The sequence below is a fragment of the Saccopteryx bilineata genome, chromosome 7 (assembly GCF_036850765.1).
Source record: "Saccopteryx bilineata isolate mSacBil1 chromosome 7, mSacBil1_pri_phased_curated, whole genome shotgun sequence".
Classification (NCBI taxonomy): domain Eukaryota; kingdom Metazoa; phylum Chordata; class Mammalia; order Chiroptera; family Emballonuridae; genus Saccopteryx; species Saccopteryx bilineata.
The window spans coordinates 102084343-102107432 of NC_089496.1; the positions used below are offsets into that span (position 1 = coordinate 102084343).

Consider the following 23090-nt stretch of genomic DNA (forward strand, 5'->3'; position numbering starts at 1 on the left):
GAAAGTGCATGAATAAGGATGGCGGGACTTCTGCCTTTTGCTGAGGGTGAGTTCAATACATAGTTGCCGGAAGCCTGGGCCAGTTTCAGAAACAGCAAGCCACTCGCTGGGTGGATGTCTGGAAGGGGAGCGTAGTCACCTCCCAGAAGGTAATGTGGAGAAGTGACGGCTGTCTTAATTAGTCAGATTTTGTGAATTTCAGAATACACACACACACACACACTTTAATAGTGTTTTGCTTTCATGTCAAGTTGGGTAAATAACATCTTGTGTGGTTGAGGTTTCTTAGGTGACCTATTTTAATGAAGATTCGCACATTATTTCTCTTTTATGCAAACAGGTTGCACATGTTTGAAAAGTTGATTTCTTCAAGGGAAGACCAGGAGCCCCTGACGACCAAAGCTGAAAAAAACACAAACCGGAGATTCCTGGGTCCTGTCCCACCATCTGAGACTCTGTTTTGTTTTGTTTTTACCCAGCTCCCAAATACTTCTGGTGATCAGACTCGGAATTCGCCGATCAGGTAATTAAACCTTTCTTTTCTGCTACCCACCTGCACACCCACTTAACTTCCTAGGAAAGCCCAGCTTTCCAGTTGGTTCTGGTCACATATTCAGGAATGTCATTCCTAAGAGGAACAGCTAATTCAGGCGGCGTTCCAGAAAGATCTTGTTGATGAGAGAGGGCTTCCTCTGCCCTGATTCCCAGCGTAACTTCAGAACTGAGCCTAGATTAGGTTTGCCGGGCCACCCCAGCACCGGTCCTTCCAAGGTGGGCTAACACAAAGCCCCCCTGAACTGCAGGGGAAGCAGACAGCAGACCGGGCATGTGCGCGCGCCCATCTGCACGCCTCAGTGCACCTCTGTGTTTTATTTTAATGGTGTGTTGTTGGCAAGAGTTCCCGCTCATTTCATTTCTAGCTTTAAATTGGTTCCAAATGCATTCACACATTTACCCTTCTGAGCCCCAGTATAACACTTGTTAGAGCCCCATTTGAAGGACTGCACCAGTCAGTTCAAGGATTAAGTTTAAACCCCGGAATTTTTACATTAAAATTCCTTAGTCAGGACCTCCATTGTGTCTCTGCAACTTAATCTGCGGCTCTGTCTCCCGCAGGAATTGCAAAGTAAATACAGTTATATCCGCACGGTGTTCTGCGGGCACCAAGCCACATCTATCCGGGGGGTGTCCTTCCGCCTGGCTCCTGTCCGCCGTGGGTGCTGGGAGTCTGGCGAGGCAGGTGGAGGCAGCGGGGGCACCCAGCACTCTCGGGCTGCTTGGGGGACATGTCTTTCCTCAGTTTCGCACACAAACCGTCATCTACGGAGTCATCGCCTCCCCGATGTCCATGTAATTGAAGAACCCTGGGCTACATGAGAAGGATCCCGGCTCCCGAAGCCTGATGTTTCCACCTAGCCGTTTGCTTAGTGAGAAAAATAAAAGGTGTAACAGGCAAAATGCACGTGTTCTATCTCAAAACTCCTTTTAAGCTTCAGAGAGTGCCTTTTCTAACGGAGACCTGGACTTGCTCACTAGCTGGTTATGGTAAGAAATGACTACTTGAACAGTCACATTGGACCCTGGGTGAGTCTGAAGGTAGATGTGACTACTGGGGTTAAGACGAAGCCATCTGCTTCATGCTTGGGGAGATCAGAATGACTCAGCACCAGTGCCGGGGTGCAGGCCAGCTGCTAATGCTGCTCTCAGCTCCCCTGGACATGCCAGAGGTGCAAGGTCACCCTTCCGATAGGGCGTTCAAGGACGACAGAAGTGAGAAAGGCCAGCTGCTGAATGGCCAGCCTTGCCGCCTCTCAGTGGGGCTGTAACGAAGGGATGAAAAGCCGCCATGAATTTCTGCCCTACAGGAGGTCAGCCTGGGTCCCCAAACAAGCCCGCGCGATTGGAAGAGGCTCTGTGTGGCAGAAATACCTCTTTTCCTGCAGAAAAAAGACACCCCATGACAAACCATGCAAAGTTAGACCTTACAGCTCTCGGATTCAGCCTTCTTAGCATGAGTTGTCAAACACAGGTGTTAGCCTCTGACCCTTTAAAACCTGAAAAACTGACTAAGGAACAGCTCCCGAGAATGTGCTTGATGAGTCTAGAGCTTCCTCTATTATAAGGGAAAACCCAGCAGTCTTCTCGCTGTGCCATTCGCTAAGGAATTGATCAGAAGAGCTAAGTTCCAGAGGAGGATAATGTGGTAGAAGTACAATACAGGTCCTAGGGGGAAGCGTGAAGGTGGACACGGGGACAGGGGTCACTCAGTAAGGAAGTGGGCATTCTCAGGACCACAGTGCACCCTCCCGGAACTTCTCAAAAATACAATCAAATGAAGTGGAAGTCCAGTGGGGGCTGTTGTTGGGAGTGCAAGGCTTTCCCAGGTCCAATTTCATCTATTCTGTGGGACAGATGCTCCCCAGTGCTAGATTCAAGAGCTCTTTGTTATGACTGTAAGGAGATTCATTCCCTCCGAGTTTTCCATAAGCCCTTCCAGAGTTTCACGTGAGAGGTTCTGTTCAAGATCATCAGCGGGACCCTATTTACTGGTGTTGGGGACTTGTGGTGGTGGTTTATGCAGTTTGGAGATTTGGCTTAGGAATATATGTTGTTTGTGTGTTGTTGTTGTTTTTTAAAGACAAATTAAACAGAACCTTGAGAAGATAGGTCAAAAGCCTAATGACAGAGAACCAGAGTTTTAGAAATCTGACCTATAACCTGACCATGGGAGTTCATCTCCAGTATGGTGTCTGCATGTTAGGAAGGAAAAAAAGAAAACCAACTACCTCAATCTATTTTTTGACACCAAGGAGAGACCTCCCATGCGCAGGACATTAAAGTCCCAGTAACTCAGGAGCACTTCTGCACGAGAGGGAATAGAAGAGAAATTATACATGTGATTACAAACACCACACTGTCTCAATCGTCCCCTACAACCGAACTCCACAGAGGAGACAAAGGTATCCATGGGAGACTGGTGTGTCAGTAAATACATAAAGCACAGAAGTCCCACATAGTTGACATTTGAAGAACAAAGCTATCCATCAATGTCCTGGCATAGATCGATCAAACAGAATGCCACTGCAAAAAAAAACCCCTAATAGTATAATGGTAATAATGTAGCCATAAAACCTCTGGTCTGTAATTGACTGCTTCCACTTGAGGCTAACCTGTCTGAAACAGTGACTAATGTTCACCTAAAGATTTCACTTGCTTTGAATGACAATTAGTTACACCTGACACCAGTCTCAGTGGATGGCTTGTGCTGGATAATGGCCAGGGACAGAGGCCAAGGGGGGTGGGGAGTATATCCCAGTATATCCCCAAACAAGGGATGCAGTTCTGTGATGCTTAACTGTGGGTTTCAAGTATGTTTCCTCTCCACCTTCAGATTGGAGGAAGCTGCCACTTTCTGACAAAGTACTAATTAGAAACCAAGCATTCAGGACCATTACTGCAAGTTCCTCAGGCATCCAGGTCTTAGTTGCTGAGTTTTGTTTAGTGAGCATATTACTATAAATCACACTCCTGGACCAGAAGACTGTATGCTTTGTCTTCTTGCAATAAGTAACCAGAGGCAGAGAACCCAAAGGCAGGGGCTATAGAGGGGGACAGTATTCACATGCTTTGCCCTTCTCTCTCTTTTTTTAAAAGTTGCTGTGAATTCTGGTTGCAAGTCTTAGGTTACGTGGGTCTTATGAGATGAGATACGTGGCTAGTCTGTTGGCAGTGAGAACCAAATTTTGAAAGGAAAGCTTAGGGCTCTTGCTAGAAGATTATTTACCTCTGAGCACAAATTCAGAGCCCTCTCACAGGACAAATGGCTGCTGAAGGGGCAGGTGCCATGCAGTGCAAGGTTATTAATGGTGGGCATTTGCCACAGTGAGACTGATCAAGTTCAGCAATGCCCAGCCTCACAGCAGGATGGAGAAAGGACCATGTTGGCCCTGGCCGGTAGGCTCAGTGGTAGAGCGTCAGTCCGGTGTGTGGATGTCCCAGGTTCGATCCCCAGTTAGGGTACATAGGAGAAGCACTCATCTGCTTCTCCACCCCTCTGCCTCTCGCTTCTCTCTGTCCTCTCTCTCTCTTCTCTTCCTGCAGCCATGGCTCGATTGGAGCCATTTGGCCCGGGTGCTGAGGATGGCTCCATGGCCTCCCTTCAGGCACTAAGAAGAGCTCAGTTGCTGAGCAACAGAGCAACACCCCAAGTGGGCACAGCATTATCTCCTAGTGGGTTTGCCAGGTGGATCTTGATCAGGGTACATGTGAGAGTCTGTCTCTCTGCCTCCCCTCCTCTCCCTGGAAAGAAAAGAAAAGAAAAGAAAGAAAGAGAAAGAGAGAAAGGAAAGAGAGAGAGAGAGAGAGAGAGAGAGAGAAAGGAAAGAAGAAAGAAAGAACCATGTTTACACACATCAGCGTGCTTGGCTTTGTGTTAACTCATAACTGGAAGGACACCCATTTCCCTATAGTGTCACTCATCCCCATTGAGGCTCACCTGCACTCCCTGAGAACTAAGAACCATCACCACTTTGCTAATTTAATTTCAAAGGATGAGACTGTCTCCCTTCCTTTCAACACACGCACAGCAGAGAAGACCTCTGTGTCTTCCCGTTCACAGTTTTGAGTAAAAACCCTTTATATGTTGGATTCAAGTAAAATGAAGTCATTTCTGGGTCTCATTATGACAAAGATCTCCACGACCTCTCGGTGCCCAGATGAATTAGCAAGTTCCCACTTTTCAGCCAGCCAGGAACTGTTACCCAGAGCAGAGATTTTTATCCACACTGTAACTAGAAATTTTAATTAATATGTCTGGTGGCCTCTAATGGACTTTGAGTATACGTCGGATTGCTTTGTGCCCTTTGATATATACTTAAAGGTAATTGGGTAGTCTTTCTGATGTATTTTTAAAGAGCAAACTATCGATTAATAATGTTTCAGTATTAATATAACCACTTTGTGCAGACCAAGAAACATCAATAGGAGAAAACCCATATTTATCTGCAAATTAACAACTCTATATGGATCTGTTACTTTAAACTAAATGGGGTGCATCCACCCGTTCCATGCCAATGGGGACTGGACTCCTCGAAATAAAGAGGAAAGCAGAAGTTGGCCTTAATTTTCTACTGCGCAAAACGAATGTTCCCAGCAGTTCGTGCCCCCGTGCAGCTGAGGGAGGGAGGCCGCAAGGCACAGGTCCGCACTCCCGTCTGACTGGCCAACATTTTTAATACCTTACCCCATGGAAACACTTCATACTTGGGGAGCTCTCGCTGCTGTCACTACCAAACAGAATGATATAAAGAAATGGCTGGACCATTCAGGATGGAGATGGAAACAAAGATCCTGGCTTTATCCCTGCTTAAAACAGCTGGGCAGTTCATATACTTTGGGGGTCGGTTCATTCAAATCGATCCTCACAAGGAGGAAATGAGGAGAATTTTGTAGAGAATTTTGTAGACTTGCAATGAACCAGTTCCTGAGGCTGGGTTTGAGGACACTGGCCAAAGCAGTTCTCAAACAAACGGGACTGCCGGCTTCTTCGTTGTTTTTGTTTGCTTTTAAATACCTAGAAGGCCTAACGTTTCTGCTAAAGAGGTTGGTTTGGACACGCTTTGGTTGCTTTAGCATGGCAGATTGGGTCCACTAACCCTCAGGCAGTCGGTGGAAACAGTCGTGGGATTGGCCAAGGCAGCCTACAGAATGGCAGTGATGGCAGTTTCCATGCTGGGACCCCGAGCCAAACTTCTGCAAGGGTCACTGTGCTCAGAGCTGATAAGAAAATATCCAGACATTGCAAATACAACCTGAATGTTATTTAGATTTGCGGAGGGAGAAAAAGATAGCAGCTGGCAGAGCTCCTTGTCCCAGTTTCATTCTCTTGCTCTCCCCTCCAAGGGGCACGGCCCATTTCACCGGGACTCGGCCACAAGCTGGAAGAGCCACAGATGGGAACTGAGATCCGGAGATGTGACGGGCATGCACGGTGAGGCCAGGTGGGAAGTGAGCCGCACCCTCGGAAGAAGACCGGAGTCCGAGCACCCAGGGTCCTGACCCCAGGCCAGTGTTCGCTCCACTCCGATGTGTTCTGGCCTGTCTGTCAGTCTTGAGGCCTGGCTGTAACAGGTGTGCTGACCGGCTCACCTGAATAGGGGCTCTGAATGACGTTCCGTTAAACCAGTGACTCTTACATTTTTATTTGTTTGTTTTTTGAACATAGGAATCTCCTGGAGAACTTGGATCCCATCTCCACAGAATTGGATTCAGTGGATCTGGGGCAGGACCTGGGAATCTGCATCGCAACAAACTTCCTGTGATTCTGCTACATTACATTCCCTGCTAAGTCCATTCGTGAGATCAATATTCTGCATCTAAAGAGTAAGATAAGCCAACAATAATTTAAGCTATAACAAGTGTTCTTTAATAGTTCTATCACACAACTCGTTCGTTCATTCATGCATTCTTAGTATTTATGCTAACTAACATTTATGGTGTTTACTAGCAGGCTAAGCCACATAAATTTTGCCTCTCTCATTCCAAGACCAATCTACGCACTCACTCACATTCAATTCAAGTTAGTAAATATTAACCAAACAAATAGTGTGGTGTAAATGTGCTGGTTACCTGTGAAGAATACAAGATAAGCCTGACCAGGCGGTGGTGCAGTGGATAGAGATTTGGACTGGGATGCATAAGGACCCAGGTTCAAGACCCCAAGGTCGCCAGCTTGAGCGGGGATCATCTGGTGTGAACAAAAAGCCCGCCAGCTTGGACCCAAGGTTGCTGACTTGAGCAAGGGGTTACTTGGTCTTCTGAAGGCCCATGGTCAAGGCACATATAAGAAAGCAATCAATGAACAACTACGGTGTTGCAATAAAAAACTGATGATTGATGCTTCTCATTTCTTTCCGTTCCTGTCTGTCTGTCCCTGTCTATCCCTCTCTCTGACTCTCGCTCTGTCTCTGAAATAAATAAATAAAACTTAAAAAAAAAAAAAGAATACGAGATAATGTTGGCTAAGCAAAAAATAGCCTTTTCTTGCTAAAACCTCAAGGAGCAAACACACTCAAGGAATAACATAGTGCTGGAGACACAGGGCAGGTGGCAGAAACCATCAGCTGGCAAAGGGTGAACTACTTAACCCTGTGAGCAGTGAGCTTTGTTCATGCTCCCTGGCCCCCAGGAGTGAGTTTTATTTTCAAAAAATGAAATTAGTTCCAGTTACAGTTTTATTAACTTAAAAGCATATTTGTTTGATAACCAATTTATGGAAACTAGAAGAACATACATTTGCCTTTTTTAATGTTGCCTTACACATTTTTAAAATAAATCGATTGTACTCTGGTTGGTCAGGAGGCACGAGGATGTACATGAACATTCGTACTACTCAAAGGGTTGAAAACAATCCTGTGACAACTGGGCACCACCTTGGAGAAAGATAAAATTATATCTTAAGGCATCCATACGCAAAAATAAATTCTAAGTGGGTGAAAGAATAAAATGTGAAAAACAAAATTTGAAAACATTTAGGAAAAAAACATAACAAATAATCTTAGTGACTTTGAGATAAGAATGAAATATTTAAAGAAGACACACATACCCCCAAACCATAAAGGAAAATTAATAAACTGACTGCATTAAAATGAAAAACTTAGTACAACAACGAAGAGTTCCAAAAGCAATTTACAAATATGAGCCACAGACTAGGAAAGGATACTCCAGCTCACAGAAGAATGACACCCAGGAATCATATACAGTGTGTCCGTAAAGTCATGGTGCACTTTTGACTGGTCACAGGAAAGCAACAAAAGATGATAGAAATGTGAAATCTGCACCAAATAAAAGAAAAAACCCTCCCAGTTTCTGCAGGATGAAGTGGCAGCATGTGCGCATGCGCAGATGATGACGTAACACTGTGTATACAGAGAAGCAGCCCACGGCCATGCCAGTCGAGATGTGGACGGTACAGAGGAAAGTTCAGTGTGTTCTGTGGCTCGCTAAATTTGAATCCATGACCAAAGTGCAACGTGAATATCAGCGCGTTTATAACGAAGCGCCACCACATAAGAATAATATTACTCGGTGGGATAAGCAGTTGAAGGAAACCGGCAGTTTGGTGGAGAAACCCCGTTCTGGTAGGCCATCAGTCAGTGACGAGTCTATAGACGCTATACGGGATAGCTACCTAAGGAGCCCTAAAAAATCTGTGCATGATCCCACATCGAACTGCACTAAATAGGTATGAAGCTAGGAGAGTTTTCCTTTTATTTGGTGCAGATTTCACATTTCTATCGTCTTTTGTTGCTTTCCTGTGACCAGTCAAAAGTGCACCATGACTTTACAGACACACTGTAGAATGCTGTGAATTAATATGGAAGATAGAAATATAATGAGGTGATCAATAAAACACTGTCAAGCATTAAAATATATTGCATGCCAATGAAATTCTGAGGATGAAAAAGAATAGAATCTCAAGTTCAAAGGACAAAAGGAATGATACAGACTTTCTAACTGTTAAGAAAAACCTTAATAGTATATTATTTAAATGGGCGCCCGTAAATAGTCAAATCGCTGTACTCACTTATTTTCCCTGAATTCTTTGCAAATAATTGCTCTTTGGGGTTTTAGCTTTAAATATCTATATTAAAATATTACACAAAGTAAATTCTTTCCAACTAGATAAGCTTATGCTGGAATATTTTAGCTGTCAATTAGAATATATACAAAGAAGCACACAGTTTTCCAAAATTTGGGGGGGGACTGCCTGAGCAAGAGCATTTGAAGAACACAGCTGTAGAGGACCTCCTATTTGTATGAATAGCTATGAGATTACACTGTCCATTATTAACTTCCAATAATAATTATTATAACCCAATTACCCACTGGCAGAAGACAGGACGAATAAGTTGTGGTATATTCACACCACGAAATACTACCAATGGCAGTGAAAATGAATAAACGAGAGGTACGGTATATGTATCAAGATAGATAAACTTCAAAACAACATTTGAAAATGAGGCTAGTTATAGGAGTATATGAACTTAGTATTTTTATAAGGAATAAAACCCTAAAAAATAGGTGTGTGTGTGTGTGTGTGTGTGTATAAATGATAATGATGAACACCAAATCAAGAGGGTTACAGAATCCAATACCTAAGGGGACCCCAGATTTTGTGGGGCCACAGGATATAGAATTTAGGATGCTTTCTTAATACATGAATACATATCTCTTCTCTGGCCTTCTGGCTACGATCAAATGTAATATCTGTTCTTATCTGTTTAAAACATGAATGCAGAGTTTTTAACAGAAAAATATGTGTTTATTATGGTGTCTGCTACATTCTCAAGCATATTCCTGAGAGAACATTTCTAATTTGAGTAGGTGTTGATAAGAGTAGAGGTATTTGCTTATAATTTGATATGCTGAATGATTTGACACTTTTTTCCCCCACAAGCTACTTTCTGGCTCTATACCTTTCATATTTTCTTTCCCCTCTACTATCCACAAACCTCAGGTGTGGGCACCAGAGGACACATTAATATTGCTCTATAAGTCTGGTCCTGTGGCTTCGCGATACGTGGCTGGTGTGTGGGAATAGTGGGCGGCAGGAATATTTTTGGAAGTTATACGTTTCTTCCGCTGGGACATCTAGCAATGACTTTAACAATACGTGGAAATAACTGGGCCCCATGTAAATCTATCCCATTAAACCCTAACTAAATGCATCCCTGCTGTCAACTCCCCCTTAGCCAGATGCTCAATTATCTGAGACCTGTTGAATCCTGCGGAACACCGGGGGTGGGGGTGGGGGGACACGTGTGACTGAGGAAAGGTCAGAGTGGAAAGAGACAGAGACCTTCCCAATGTGCAGCTAAAGTCTTACTCTGCAAATTTTACAAATTTTTGCAAAAACATATAATCATGTGAACACTGCTGGAGCCTCTCCTAGCGCTTGTGGAAGGAAGGGGCCCCATCTTAAGTTTCATTAGCTTCCCAGTAAATTCGCTCCTGGGAACCTGGGGATAAGGACGAGATTTGTAGTGATTTATTTAAGTGCGCGCGCATGTGTGTGTGTGTGTGTGTGTGTGTGTGTGTGAGAGAGAGAGAGAGAGAGAGAGAGAGAGAGAGAGAGAGAAATATCTCAGAAGCAAATATGGCAATATGTTATGATTTGGTAAAGCTGGGCTGGTGGGTACCTGTGTATACATTTATATTTCTGCTTATATTCGTTTCTATGTTTCAAATGTTCCATTAAGAGAGAGACAGAAACAGAGAAAATGCTGAGTGTGCTTGCATCCTGAAGTCTCTGGGGGGAAAACCCAGAGGAGAATTGTTGGGGGTGGGGATGACAACCTGGTAAGATTTGTGACAGCTGTCAGTCACCAAAGGTCAAGCTCCCTGCTCTACCGGTTGGAGCTGGGAGTTCCTAAGACACCATCGAATTGAAAAACGCACATGTGACACATCCTTGTTCCAGAAGAGACCAGCTTACGCCCCCACTCCTGGCTCCCCACAGAAAGGGCTACCTTGTTGTATCAAGACAAAAGAAATCGCTAGTGCCAAGCGTGACTCTGTCACCACATGTCACTTCCAATCAGCTGGCACATGTCAAAGAATGACACAAAAAGCTGCCACCTGCCATTCTCTCACAGAGCACAGCAAACTTCTTTCGACAAAACATTTCAACAGCAACCAAGAGAAAATGTCCTTCATGTGCCACAACGGCGTCTCCGTGAATGATAGCAAGGCAGAACCTCGTCTCCTAGAACTGGAGACAACAGAGGAGGATGCACCTCTGCAAAAGGTCTCAAGTTAATAATAGACCCTCCACGCTTCCCACCTGCAAACAGTCCTCCCCCAGATAGCCGTTTCCTGGGGACCACAGTGGGAGTGTCAAAAAGCCACGTGGAGCCTTTTTCAGAATATGAGGTGTAACTATTTCTGCCTAAAATGAGGAATATTATAGGCCATGATGGCTGAGCTATTTTCCACGGTGCTTTCATCAAGGGTGAGAACAAAGAAAATCATTTGGTGGTGGTAGAGAGGATGGTCGAGCGGATGTTTTGAGAGTTTTGTCTTTTGTCTTCTGGCTTAACTGTGGAGTACTTTAAAATAATTACCAAGAATTATAAAACGTGAAGGCCAAATGTGATCTTAGGGATAATGCAGTCCAATATTCTAATCACAGTCATGCACCATATTTCACTTATATATGGGGTATAAAACAGAAAGCAATGAATGAACAAACAAGACAAACAAACATCAAAACCTCTTTGACACGGATAAGAGTACCATGGTTACCGGAGGGCAAGGGTGGGTGGGTTGGCAGAAAAACGTGAAGGGGGTCAAATCTATGACGGCGGAAGGAGACTGGACTTGGGGTGGTGAGCACACAGTGCGGCTCACAGATGATGTGTTATAGACTTGTACACTTAAAACCTATATAATTTTATTAACCAATGTCTCCCCAATACAGTTAATAAAATTTTAAAAATTATTACATCACATCATCCTCCTCAAAAAATTTTTTAATAAATAAAGGTGAAAGAAAGCAGCTGCTTGCCCAGAGTCGCACAGCCAGCGGAAGGGGACTCAAATCTTCCCACCACGAACCCTGCAGTCACGTGACTCCGGCAAGTCACTAACTTGTATTCTTCCATTTCTTCATGTGTTAAATAGGGATGTGGTAATAGTACCAGCCTCACAGAGTCCTGAGGATGGAAATGAGGCCACATCGCCTAACACAGAGCACGGGCTAATAAGCGTGGGCTGTTTTCGTTTTAGCATTCACCAGTTCACGCAGTTCTTCCACACTGCCGTGACCCCACAGCCACAGGCAGTGTTCCAGAAAGAGCTTTATTGGTGGGGGGGGGGATACCCAGACAAATATAAATATATAGAAAATGATCCCGTATTTCCATACGATGGCTTTTATTAAATAATTGACTTTAATTCGAAGGAAGAAAAAGAAGATCGTAAAACACAAAGATGCAACTTATTCCAGGACATAAAGAAAAAAGATGAATGATGAGAAAGAGGCACTGAGACCTCGAACAATTAAAGAGACAAGTGAGAAAAATGAATCTGTGCTTTAACAGGCTCACTCTTTAACTTGACTCAAATGAAGTTTCAAATGCATTTTAAAGAAAAGAAATGGTTCTTCTATAACTAGAGCACACTGGGTCTGAGTGCCACACACATCCAGACAAGAGACTAGCTGGGCTGGGTCACCACACGAGCGGCCCACAACCTAGGGGGACCACCAGCAAAGTACAGGGATCAGCACAGTAGCTCCAACATTATGTGCATCTTTAAAATGTGCTTCCAGCGTGTTCTGTAAGACAGAGCCACTGTCATGTTGGAGAAGTTATAGCAAATTAATAAGGAGCTTGACATGCTTGAGAATACTTAGGGTTTAACAATGAAGCCATTACTCTTTACCTCCTTGAATTCCAAGAAAGCAAGAAATAGCAGCACAATAAAAAAAAATCTTTCATAACAGTTGATTAGAAAATATAGCCTGTGGAAAATCAGGCTGTCGTCGCATCTTGCACATTAAAAATCCAAATATGTCCGAGAACCTGGGATTTTTAACCCCCCACAGCTTTAATACAAAGAATCACATTAATAAGATACAATTTAGATTTGCATTTTTTAATAAGCTTGGGATCAAAGGGAATACATAGCTGAAGGGGTATTAAGCCATGTGCACACAAACTGCTCAAGACATGTTGAGGGAAGAAAACACGTCTTCCCCCTACAGGAAGACACCTAAAATTTGAGCAGTCGGAGAATGTGTTCTTTCTTCTGTTCATCATGACTACTTCACAATTCCCAAGCATTTCAAATCGGTCCAGGTAGACTCAGCTGCTGATCACCTAATGGACTCAGTCCATCCCAACATTCCAGCACATTAATTGGGGACATCAACGAAGGAATTGACTTAGGACCTTTCCTCTTATGTATATTATGTTACTTCCTCTTGTCACGGTGTAAAGACAAGAGTCAGTTCCTTAACTGCTTGAGTTGGGTAGGCTATGAGTATGGTTTACTATTTATCAAACTATTCTTCATTACCATAAAAAACAAAACCACTCCCATTTTAAAGAATGATATCAGAGTCAGGGGCCAAGAGCCTCACACAGAAATCTTCCTTCTTGAGACATTCAAAGCACTCCCAAGAATGGCCTTTGGGGACAGTGCGGTTAAAGCCTTCTAATAGTTATGTTCGTTAATATTTACTGAGGGCTCACTATGCGTCTAACACGATACCAACTAAAAACTCGCCATGCATGTTTTTACTCTGTCGTCCCCATTTTAACGGCAGGGAAAGGCTAAGTGGTGGGGCTGGGATTTGACTCAGGCAGATACCGAACCTCTGGGTCAGCTCCATTCCTGAAGGCCCGGGACAGGGAGAAACTGGGTGATTTGGAGACACAATAAGGAAACTCTGTGTTTGGAGTGCAGTATTAGAAAAGGGAGTCGTAGCAAATGAGGTCAGAAAAGCTGGCAAAAGTGAGATACACAGCTTCAGACGCATGGGGAAAGTTGGGATAATATTCTAAGCGCAAAAGGAAATCACTAAAGGGTTCCAGGCAAGGAAGTGACATGACCCAATTCATGTCTGCTGGGTGGAGAATGGATGGGCACCGTGACATAAGGTGGACCAGAGAGGAAGCAGTTGGGAGGCTACTGCAATAATTCAGCATCCCATGCTGTGTAATCGCCCACCATTATCTTCACAACCACCATCTAAAAATGCTCGCCCCAAAGCACATCTCCAGCAGCATACTCACCCACTCAGCAGCACTCAGGTGCACTCCAATTTAAACATTTTCAGGCAGCATCTTTTATGTATGTATTTATTTTGGTGATGTTTTGAAATCACACACATTTGCAACCATGATCTTCAGGCAATAGCTGCCTGTGGACTACATAACATAATGTAGACTTATTTTAGTATCTGCACTAGATTCACTAAGCTGATGACATTTTATTATTCAGCTACAATAGTGTTTACTGTGTGTTAGGAAGAGATTACAATACAAGTCCTTTCATTGAGCACTGAACTGAGTGTCAACAGCAGACTGAATACTTTATAAACCTGGTCTTATTTAAATGGTGAGTATAGTTGATCATCCATCCATCCATCCACCCACCCAACAAATAAATAGTAAGTGGTCCTTTTTATTGCTCCAATTTTGCAGAAACAGTCTCAGGACAGTTAAGTGGTTTGTTTAAGACTACAAAGCCAGTAATCCATGGAGGTCCTGAGCCAGGAGAGCGGGTTAGATGTTGGACACAAAGGTTTTCAGAAGATGCAGACAGGGTAAGCAAGGGGAGTATCAAACAAAGAATGACGCCTTTCCCAGAGTCCCGGGCTACCACTTCACTGTGACCCCTCCCATACTTATACATCTTTCTGCAATTCCTAGAGTAGAAACTGGTTTGTAAAGATGAGGACTAAAGCACCTGTGAAAAGTATGCAATCTCCATACATTTCACCTAAACAATGCTAGCTTCCAAAGGACCTGCTGCTTTGAAAATTAAACTCCATCACCTTGACAGTGGTCGGCAAACTGCGGCTTGCGAGACTCTTTGGCCCCTTGAGTGTGGCTCTTCCACAAAATACCACGTGCGGGCACTACCTCGATAAGGAATGTACCTACCTATATAGTTTAAGTTTAAAAATTTTGGCTCTCAAAAGAAATTTCAATCCTTGTATTGTTGATATTTGGCTCTGTTGACTAATGAGTTTGCTGAACACTGCTTAACACATCACTTTGGATAGCATTTCATTCATTTGAGAGCTCTTTAAAAATTAGTGGCTCTAATAACTGTGAAAGGAAATAATAAAGCTTCTAAAAAATAGGAAAATATGTAATGACCAAAGATATTTTAAAACACAGAGATCACTTACTATCATGAAAACTGATAAGTTGGATTACACTAAATAAGCGAACTTCTGTTCATAGAATGATACCCTTTAAAAAGTGACTAAGAGGCTACAGTGTGGGAAGAGGCATTTGCAATACAATTATCTGACAATCTGTACCCAGATTTTACAAGCACACTACAAAACAATCAGACAAAGACACAACCTAGTAGATAAATGGGTGAAACACTCAAACATTTCACAAACAAAACAAAACAAAAAACAGTCAAATGTAAAGAAGAGGAAGAAGAAGAGGAAGAAGAAGAGGAAGAGGAAGGAGGAGGAGGAGGAGAAAAGACATGTGGAAAGGTGGCTTTGCATCATTAGTCACCAGGGAAATGCAAAATAAAACCAGAATGAGACACCACCACACAGCCACCCAGACGACTAAGATGAAGGGACAAAGTGACAAGCAAGCAAAGCTGAGTAAGAACGTGGAGCTCTCATTGTTAGCTCATGGAAGTGTCAACTGGCAACACTCTGCTGGAAAAATGAACTGGTAAAACTAAAACTACATGTCAGTACAGTATTATCTTATGACCTAGCTATTCTCCTCAGCAGAAATGTGCATATACGTTCACCGACAGACAGATACGAGAATTTTCAATGCAGCAGTGTTCATGTCCCCAACTGGATATGACCAAACGTCTGACCACTGTAGAGCAGAAACCGTGCTGCTGTCCTATGATGGAGCACTCACACAGCGAAGGGGAAATGAACACACTGTCTCTGCATGCAACAACATGGTCGAATCTCATGAACATAATGATGACCAAAAGATGCTAGTCTCCAACAGTACATGTTAAATCATTCCATTTACGAGATGTTCAAATGGACAAACCTAATCCAGCCTGACAGGAGGCAGAATGGTGGCTATCCCTGGCCTTTCTTCCGGAGTCCAGCGATGGATCAAAGATTAATGAAAAGAAAAGGATAAAACATGATTTCACACACACCCACCCCCCAAATTCGCTGATGCTGAGTAACCCACGCAGTCGGGTGCAGGGAACGGTGGTTCACGGAGGCTCAGCTCTGCAATCCAAGCGCCAGGGAGATGCGGGGAGGCACCCTTAGTCCTCCAGCATCTCATGAGAAATGGAAGGTCTGGCTGTCGGGGCGCAGACAGCCCTGTTCCTGAGCCCTCCCCTCCCCGATTGTCACGCTCCTCCGCGCACACGCGAACGAAGGCAGTGCCAGAGCCACAGAGGCTGATGAACTTGGTAAGGAGTAGCCGGTTGTCAAGACCACGTCTGGTGTATGAACCCGGCCCGTTGGAGAGGGGTAAGCCCCCCGGTTGGAAAAGGCTGTCTGGTGCACCCACGGAAAGAAGGTGCTGGAAAACAAGGAAGGCTACTAACCCACACAGGCCTGAGTGGGCCGGGTGAGTCCGTTTCACCTGAAGCAGGAACCAAATGAGAGCGTCTGCATTCACAGACGGGGCCCTTCAGCCACGGACGGAACGATGCGGGCCTCCCATCAAACCGAAACAGACAAAGCGTGCTTCTCAAGACAGGGAATGGAGCTGGCGTTTGCCAAACTGTTCCTGGTTCAGGATTCTAGACGGCAGCCCAGCGAGGACAACAGAAGAATATTCCTTTTAATGAGAATAATCTATCACCACTACATCAATCTGATTAATGTAATGGGACCATTTCAAAAGGAGGAAATTACAGGTCATTAAGGAGGACTCTCAAATTAAGTTATGGGTTCAAATGATTTTCTTCGGTTTTCTGAAGAATCTTCCCCAGAATTTTATTTTCGTATGTTCCATTCACAGAACAGATCACACTTAGGTGGTTTTTCTTACAAACCTTTCCATGCAAAGAACTGTGTGGAGGTCCGAATGTTGGAATCCATCTAAAACTGTTTCAAAATCTGTCTTCCCCGCCCCCCCCACATGTCTTCCGTGCGGTGTTTTGGGGTTCAAGTGAATGTGGATTCCATCTCTACCTAGTCTTTATTTATTTTATTTGGTGATAAAACAAACACCTCAACTCCAGGTTGTTTTCAAAACAGTTTGATAATCTGCTTCCAATTAAACGGCTGAGAACTACAATAAGAACAAAACTATAAATCATGTTAACCATCTGTGTTTGGCTGATAAAGGCGGTGAATGGAAAGGTTAAGTTGATACTCTGCATTTAATCTGTGCTATTGTGGAAGGAAAACCCAATTAAAAGAGTATATTTCATTGCAAGCTTTACACCGTTCCCCCTTTTGTTTTTTAATTTGAGTTGTACCATTGTGTTACCAACTAGGGGGAGGGTTCTCTGTTTCCTCCTCCAATGTGTTGCACGGGGCACGCTCATTTATAACTATCCTTGCCAGTGCCGGCTAATTATAACCAGCTATGCTCAACTGCCGAATAACAACTTTGCAGGTTTTGCAGCAGAACTGTCTGTGAACCGTTGGCCGACAATGAACTCCGTTGCCGCCCGCGCGTTGCTGTCCCAGGTAGAATGAATAAGGTGGGGACTCAATGAAAAGATGCTTTCAAACATTAAAAAAATTAAGGAAAGGTTAATCCAAACAGCTCCTCAGGCATTAGCTCTCTGGGCACCCCTTGGGGGTGGACGGTGAAATCTGGAAGTAGATCATTTGGAAGTAGTTTTTTTGAAGAAACGGTGCTAGTGGACCTGGATGCCAACTGTTCTCCCTGTGGGTTCCAAAGTAGAGTTTTAGTGTCTACTTCCGAGAGTCCAAGGTAAAAAACTGCTACACTTGGGCATCAAATGGCCAGGAGGGGTGGCCCTGTGGTTTCTTACATTTTTCTGCACTCGCTATACTATGGTGACTGTTGACAGTGCGGAGGGGGCTGCCATCTTACTTGTCCTCCCAGAATCTACAGTTCTGTTCACCCCGGCCTTCGTTCTTCTGAGCGTGCTGTTCCTGTGCCTTGAGCACCTCCTTGCCCTCCTGGTGATATCCTACTTGTCCTTGAAGAAGAAGCCTTCTCTGCCTTCTGCTCCAATGAGCTCCTCCTCCTCCCCGCCCTGCCCTACCCTCATAGTGTCAAAGACACTCGCCACAGTATCCATCATGTCTGTCTGTCTGTCTTGCTAAATTGGGAGGTCTCTGCTGCAGAACTACCTTAGCGAGCTCTCCATTCCCAGCATAGTAACAATGGATGACGACCCGACGAAGCGATGAATGAATGAACAGGCTGCCACAGTCCAGCTTCTGGTCTTGACCCTCGCGGTGGGGATAAGGGGCATCTCTGAATCGCTCCGATGCTCCCTGGCTTTGCACAGACATGGCCGTCTGAACAGACAAGGGCCTTTCATTCCTTACTCTGTCAGCTTGGCGGGTCTGAAAACCTCCTTTACAGGAAGATCCCGGGTCTCTGGGTTATCCTCACTAACTGGTCCTGGTGGTACGACCTGTCATTCCCACTTCGTCAGGGATTGTCCCTGAGTTGCACTGAGGCAGAACTCCTGTAAGAGCCACACCCCCACTGGTGGAGACAGTAATATGGACTCAGCAGAGTAAGCAGCCCCTGGGCTGGAAGGCAGTATTGTTCCTGATCAGCTTGCTGCCCAGAAAGCAAGGCAGTGAGAGTTACCCCGTGGCTGAGATCTCTTCCCCCTGTGGCCGTGCTCACCAAGTGCATTCAGAAATTACATGACCAGAGCTGGACTAGAAGCACCATGAGCGTTGGGAGCAAGAATGAACACAGTGTCAGCTCAAAAGATGTTTGTTGAATGAATGAATGAATGAATGAATGAATGAATGAATCATGAAAAAAACCTTGGGAGGTGGGCAAAAAGGTGATGTTCTCTCCATTTTATTTATAAGAAAGCTATGCAGGCCCAAAGAGGCTACCCTATGCAAGCTGGAATTGAACCCCAGGCCTCCAAGCAGGAAGGCCTGGAGTACGGCCAGTCCTCCAAAAGAGACTGCTATTCCAGCCAGCAGGGCAGGGAGGACGGTGTCGGTACAAGGAGCATGGTGTCTAGGCGATGCTCAGCAGGGTGTGCAGGTGGAGGGCCCCCGACAACAAGGAAGGGAAGAGAGATCAGCTCCCCTGGTCCCCAAGGGGCACTGAGAGAGTAAAACAATGAGCTCTTCTGCAGAAAACTGGAGCCCAGGGACCAGGGTCTATCCTTCCTGCAAAGGCAGTGGGTGCCCGGGGCAAGCTCACAGGGCACAGGGAGCCCCAAGCTCTGCCGCAGCGCCACAGGCCCCACACTGATGCCGTCTCGGCCCAGTGAGTAATGCACGTGGCCCCCTGGGTGTCAGCAGACACAGGGGCTGTCCATTCTCCGCAACAAAACCTGGTGCTTGGAGCAAACAGTGCATGTCATACCCTGAGATACAGAGGTACGATACAGCTACATTAAAAAATGCCAACATGTATCCTGACTGAATTTAATTATGGACAATGTAGCAATGGGCCAAAGTCAGGGTATACAGGACAAAATGGAGGAGGAAAGCAAAACAGTCTCTATCATGACTAATATCGAGGTCCCCGTTACCCTCTCTGCCTCTGCCTCCCGGAGAGGAGTTCCACCCTGGCCCAGCTCGTCTACCCCAGGGATCCCCTAACGTAGCCCTTCCCAAGTGTCCCTCAGAGCCAGACGAAGGGCTCACAAGGGGAGGGTTTCCCGGTCAAATAAACGTGGGCCCCCCTGAGCACATCTCTTTTTCTATTCTGTCCTCCACTTGTCCCCACCCCCCACCTCCCTCCCCTGGTCTCTCTCTCTCTCTCTCTCTCTCTCTCTCTCTCGAGCACGCTTCCCCATTGCGGAGCCTGTCAGAGCCTTTATACAGTACCGAGGGGTGGACCCCACGCAGGTGACACTGTGTCCTGTGTTGTGTTTCCTGTCTTACTTCATGGAACGGGTAACTGAGCTTCATGGAACGGGTAACTGAGGAGGGGAAGGGCAGAGCTCCGAGTCACGGGACCCTTCCCCAGAGGAAGGTGCCTCTTTCGGGGTAGGAAGCCCCATGTGCCCTGGGCCCTGGGTCTCGCCGAGGACGTCGAGGGTTGACCGGAAGCACGCACCCTGCACTCACACTACACGCTGCCCTGCCTCTGCCTCGTTCACACCCTCCATGGGCAAGGGAAGTGAGAGTCGGTAGCTTCGGGGACGGCTGGGCAGATGGTCTGCTCTACTGCCCACCAGGTGCCCCCTGTGGCACGAGGCCCGCAGGTGACCCCACACAGAGGGCCAAGGGACAGCCGTCTTCCCCTCCTCCCACCCACCCCAGCTGCTCTTAAGTCGAGTCAGAAAACAAAAAGCGAAGACTACCTATCCTTCCTCAACTTACAAACCACATGTTAGTAATGAGTGCCACCTCCCACTGACAACTGAACCATAAAGATGTCAAAACACAGATTTTGTTTTCCCCGCACGAAAACGGAATCATGTGAAATGGACCTTTACCTACTAAGCAGTGTATCAGAGACCCAGCAATGGCCTCCTTCACGCCTGGATCAACTTCAGGCTACTCCTTTGCAAGAACTGTCCCTTATTCCCTGGCCCCGTCGCTGGACATAAAAAAGGCTTTTCTGGTTTTTATCATTTGTTGTTCCGAGAAAGCACGGCAGTAGGCACTCTGGAGTTCACGGCTGCGTGTGCCCCATGTGTGTACACTAAGTTCCTGGAAAGAGGATGGCAGAGTTGAAGGGAAGAACGCTTTTCATTTTAGAAGATATTGTCCAATTACCCTCCCCAACTGTTGTAACTGTTTTACATTCCTGCCGACATTAGCGAGGAAGGGCGCTTAGCACGTATCTGTAATAGTTATTTGGGTAAATCTATGTCTCATTTCCGCAACCAGTTAGAAAAAGCCTGGAAGGCAGCAGACATCACTCTATCCGCCTCGGTGTATCACGTGCTCGGCGTTTCTTTCGTCTCGCTCAGTCTGTGCTCCCAGACTGGCTGGATGAATGTCAGTCAGAAATCATCAGGCATCATCATTCAAGTGCCTGGGATGAACCCATAATCCACAGGCAATAAACTAAGATCCAGTGTTATACAACATGACAAAGGCATACAATTATCGGTAAGAATAACTGTCCTAAATGGGCTGGAGATCAATGACCAATTAATGGGCAATATAAGTTTCACAAAAGGATGTATTGCCTTTAACAAATCATGCATTTAGACAACCCCCAAGAGGCGGGGACCACCGGGCGCACAGCCGTTAATGGATCTAAACATCCACTCACAGGCTGCATTCAATTCCACGTAAGCCGGGGCCGGTTTCTGAATTACGTAGAACAGAGGACACCTGTCAATAACAACGATGAATTATTAATTCTTTGGTTACAGGATCTTAATTTACTGCTCACCTCCTCATAGGAAATCCATGCACGTGTAGAAAGCAGGACATACCCAGGCCTCCTGTCTCCTTCTCAGGAGAATTCTGGGCCCGATGGCGCCAGCAGCCAGTCCCAGGACGGTGTCCCTCCTGGAGCACGGGCCTGGGAGGCAGAACTCAGGCCTCAGAGCCGTGGCACCAACTCAGAGAGGAGAGGTGAGAGGAATTCTAGAACAGATCCTGGAAACTTACTGAGAACAAAACTGGCAATAATTATGTCCTGAAAATATATATTCTTTTTTTTTTTTCCCCCTTTTTTTCTTTTTTTTTTTTTTTTAATAAATTTTTATTAATGTTAATGGGATGACATTAATATTTCAGGGTACATATATTCAAAGAAAACATGTCTAGGTTATCTTGTCATTAAATTATGTTGCATACCCCTCACCCAGAGTCAGATTGTCCTCCGTCACCCTCTGTCTAGTTTTCTCTGTGTCCCTCCCCCTCCCCCTAACTCTCTCCCTCCCTCCCTCCTGAAAATATATATTCTATGTACAATTTTACTACTATGTATTGTGTGTGTGTGGGGGGGGTAGGTCAACATGCAAATGGATCATTTGGCCCTGTTTAGGCCATTTTCAGAATTTAGAATTACTGCAGGCCACAAGTCAGATGAAAATGCGTCACTGAAGACGGGCTAGTTATCCGTTTCCTGCTTACGGACTCTTTCTCAAGCTCCTGAGTTCTGAGCAGGGTTATCTTTCATGACCTGGTTTTCTGGGATTATTTCACATGTTGACCACGTCACGTTTCATCAGCTCACTCAGAATGTAAAGGGTACCAAGACTGGGATAACCAGGGGTCGTTGGACCTGGAGTCTATGCAGCCAGGTCGGGTCTGGCCCATATCATGAGCAGGAGGACATCAAGCCAGAGCCCAGGTACTGAGGTCTCTGGAGACAGAGGCCGGAGATCAGAGATCCTATGGACGCAGCGTTAACTCTAGCGTCAGAGCTCAGGGTGGGTATTTCTCTACCAGCTTAAGCTCTGCATTCATCATGGTCAGGAGGTGGTCAGAGGGCTGAGGAAGCTCTGATGGACTCCCAGGTGGCCCTTCCCCAGCTTGGCTGGCTCCAGGCTCCCTTCTTGCCAAGGTTGTGTGGTCAGGGCTCACGGTCCATTCCCAAGTTCATCTACAGAGGTTTTGGAGAATGTACGTGCAGGCACACACACACACACGCACGCACGCACACACACACACGGACATGTCACTTAATGCAAAGCACTCACAGGAAGGCAAATATCCTATGTCAAAAACGTTCAACCAGCAAAATAGATTTTTAAAAAGATAATTATTCCATTGCTCAAAGGGCTCTGTGTTGTAATGGTTGCACAAATTTGGAAATACACTAAAAAGCACTTTCAAGGGCGAAGTCTATGGTATGTAAATGACATCAGAAGAACTGATCTGTCTAGACTTTGACTTAGAAAAGATTTCTTTGCAAGGTGGATGGACAATGTGACTGCAGTCACAAAGACAGGCTGGGGATCTGGATCTCCTGTCTTAGAAAAGGCAACTATCCCTGCATGGGGAACGGGATGGGAAGACTGTCACATCCTCATTGTGATGGTCACAAGGCTGTTGACCGTTCTAATGTCACACATTGCTGCTGGCAGCCCCCCTGCCCCCATCCACAGTGTGGGAAAGGCCAAGCGACCCACTCTTAATTTCCCCGGGCCTGGATGAGGAAAATCAATGTAATGACCCATAAGAGGAACCTGCTCATAAAGAAGGTCACTAAACACCTCTAGTTATTCACTGGCTTTCTCGGAAAGAAAATACCATAAAATTCTATGAGTAGGGCGTAACCCCGTGCTCCATTAAC

General features: G+C 45.4%; 1 protein-coding gene and 1 pseudogene across 3 annotated transcripts in view; one reads left to right on the forward strand and one right to left on the reverse strand.

Moving 5' to 3' along the window:
* The window catches only part of GFRA1 (GDNF family receptor alpha 1), a 188733-nt gene that overhangs the window by 72153 nt on the left and 93490 nt on the right, over window positions 1–23090 (reverse strand). The gene's annotated exons all lie outside the window — the stretch shown is intronic.
* On the forward strand, window positions 9228–9405 carry LOC136311286 (U2 spliceosomal RNA; annotated as a pseudogene).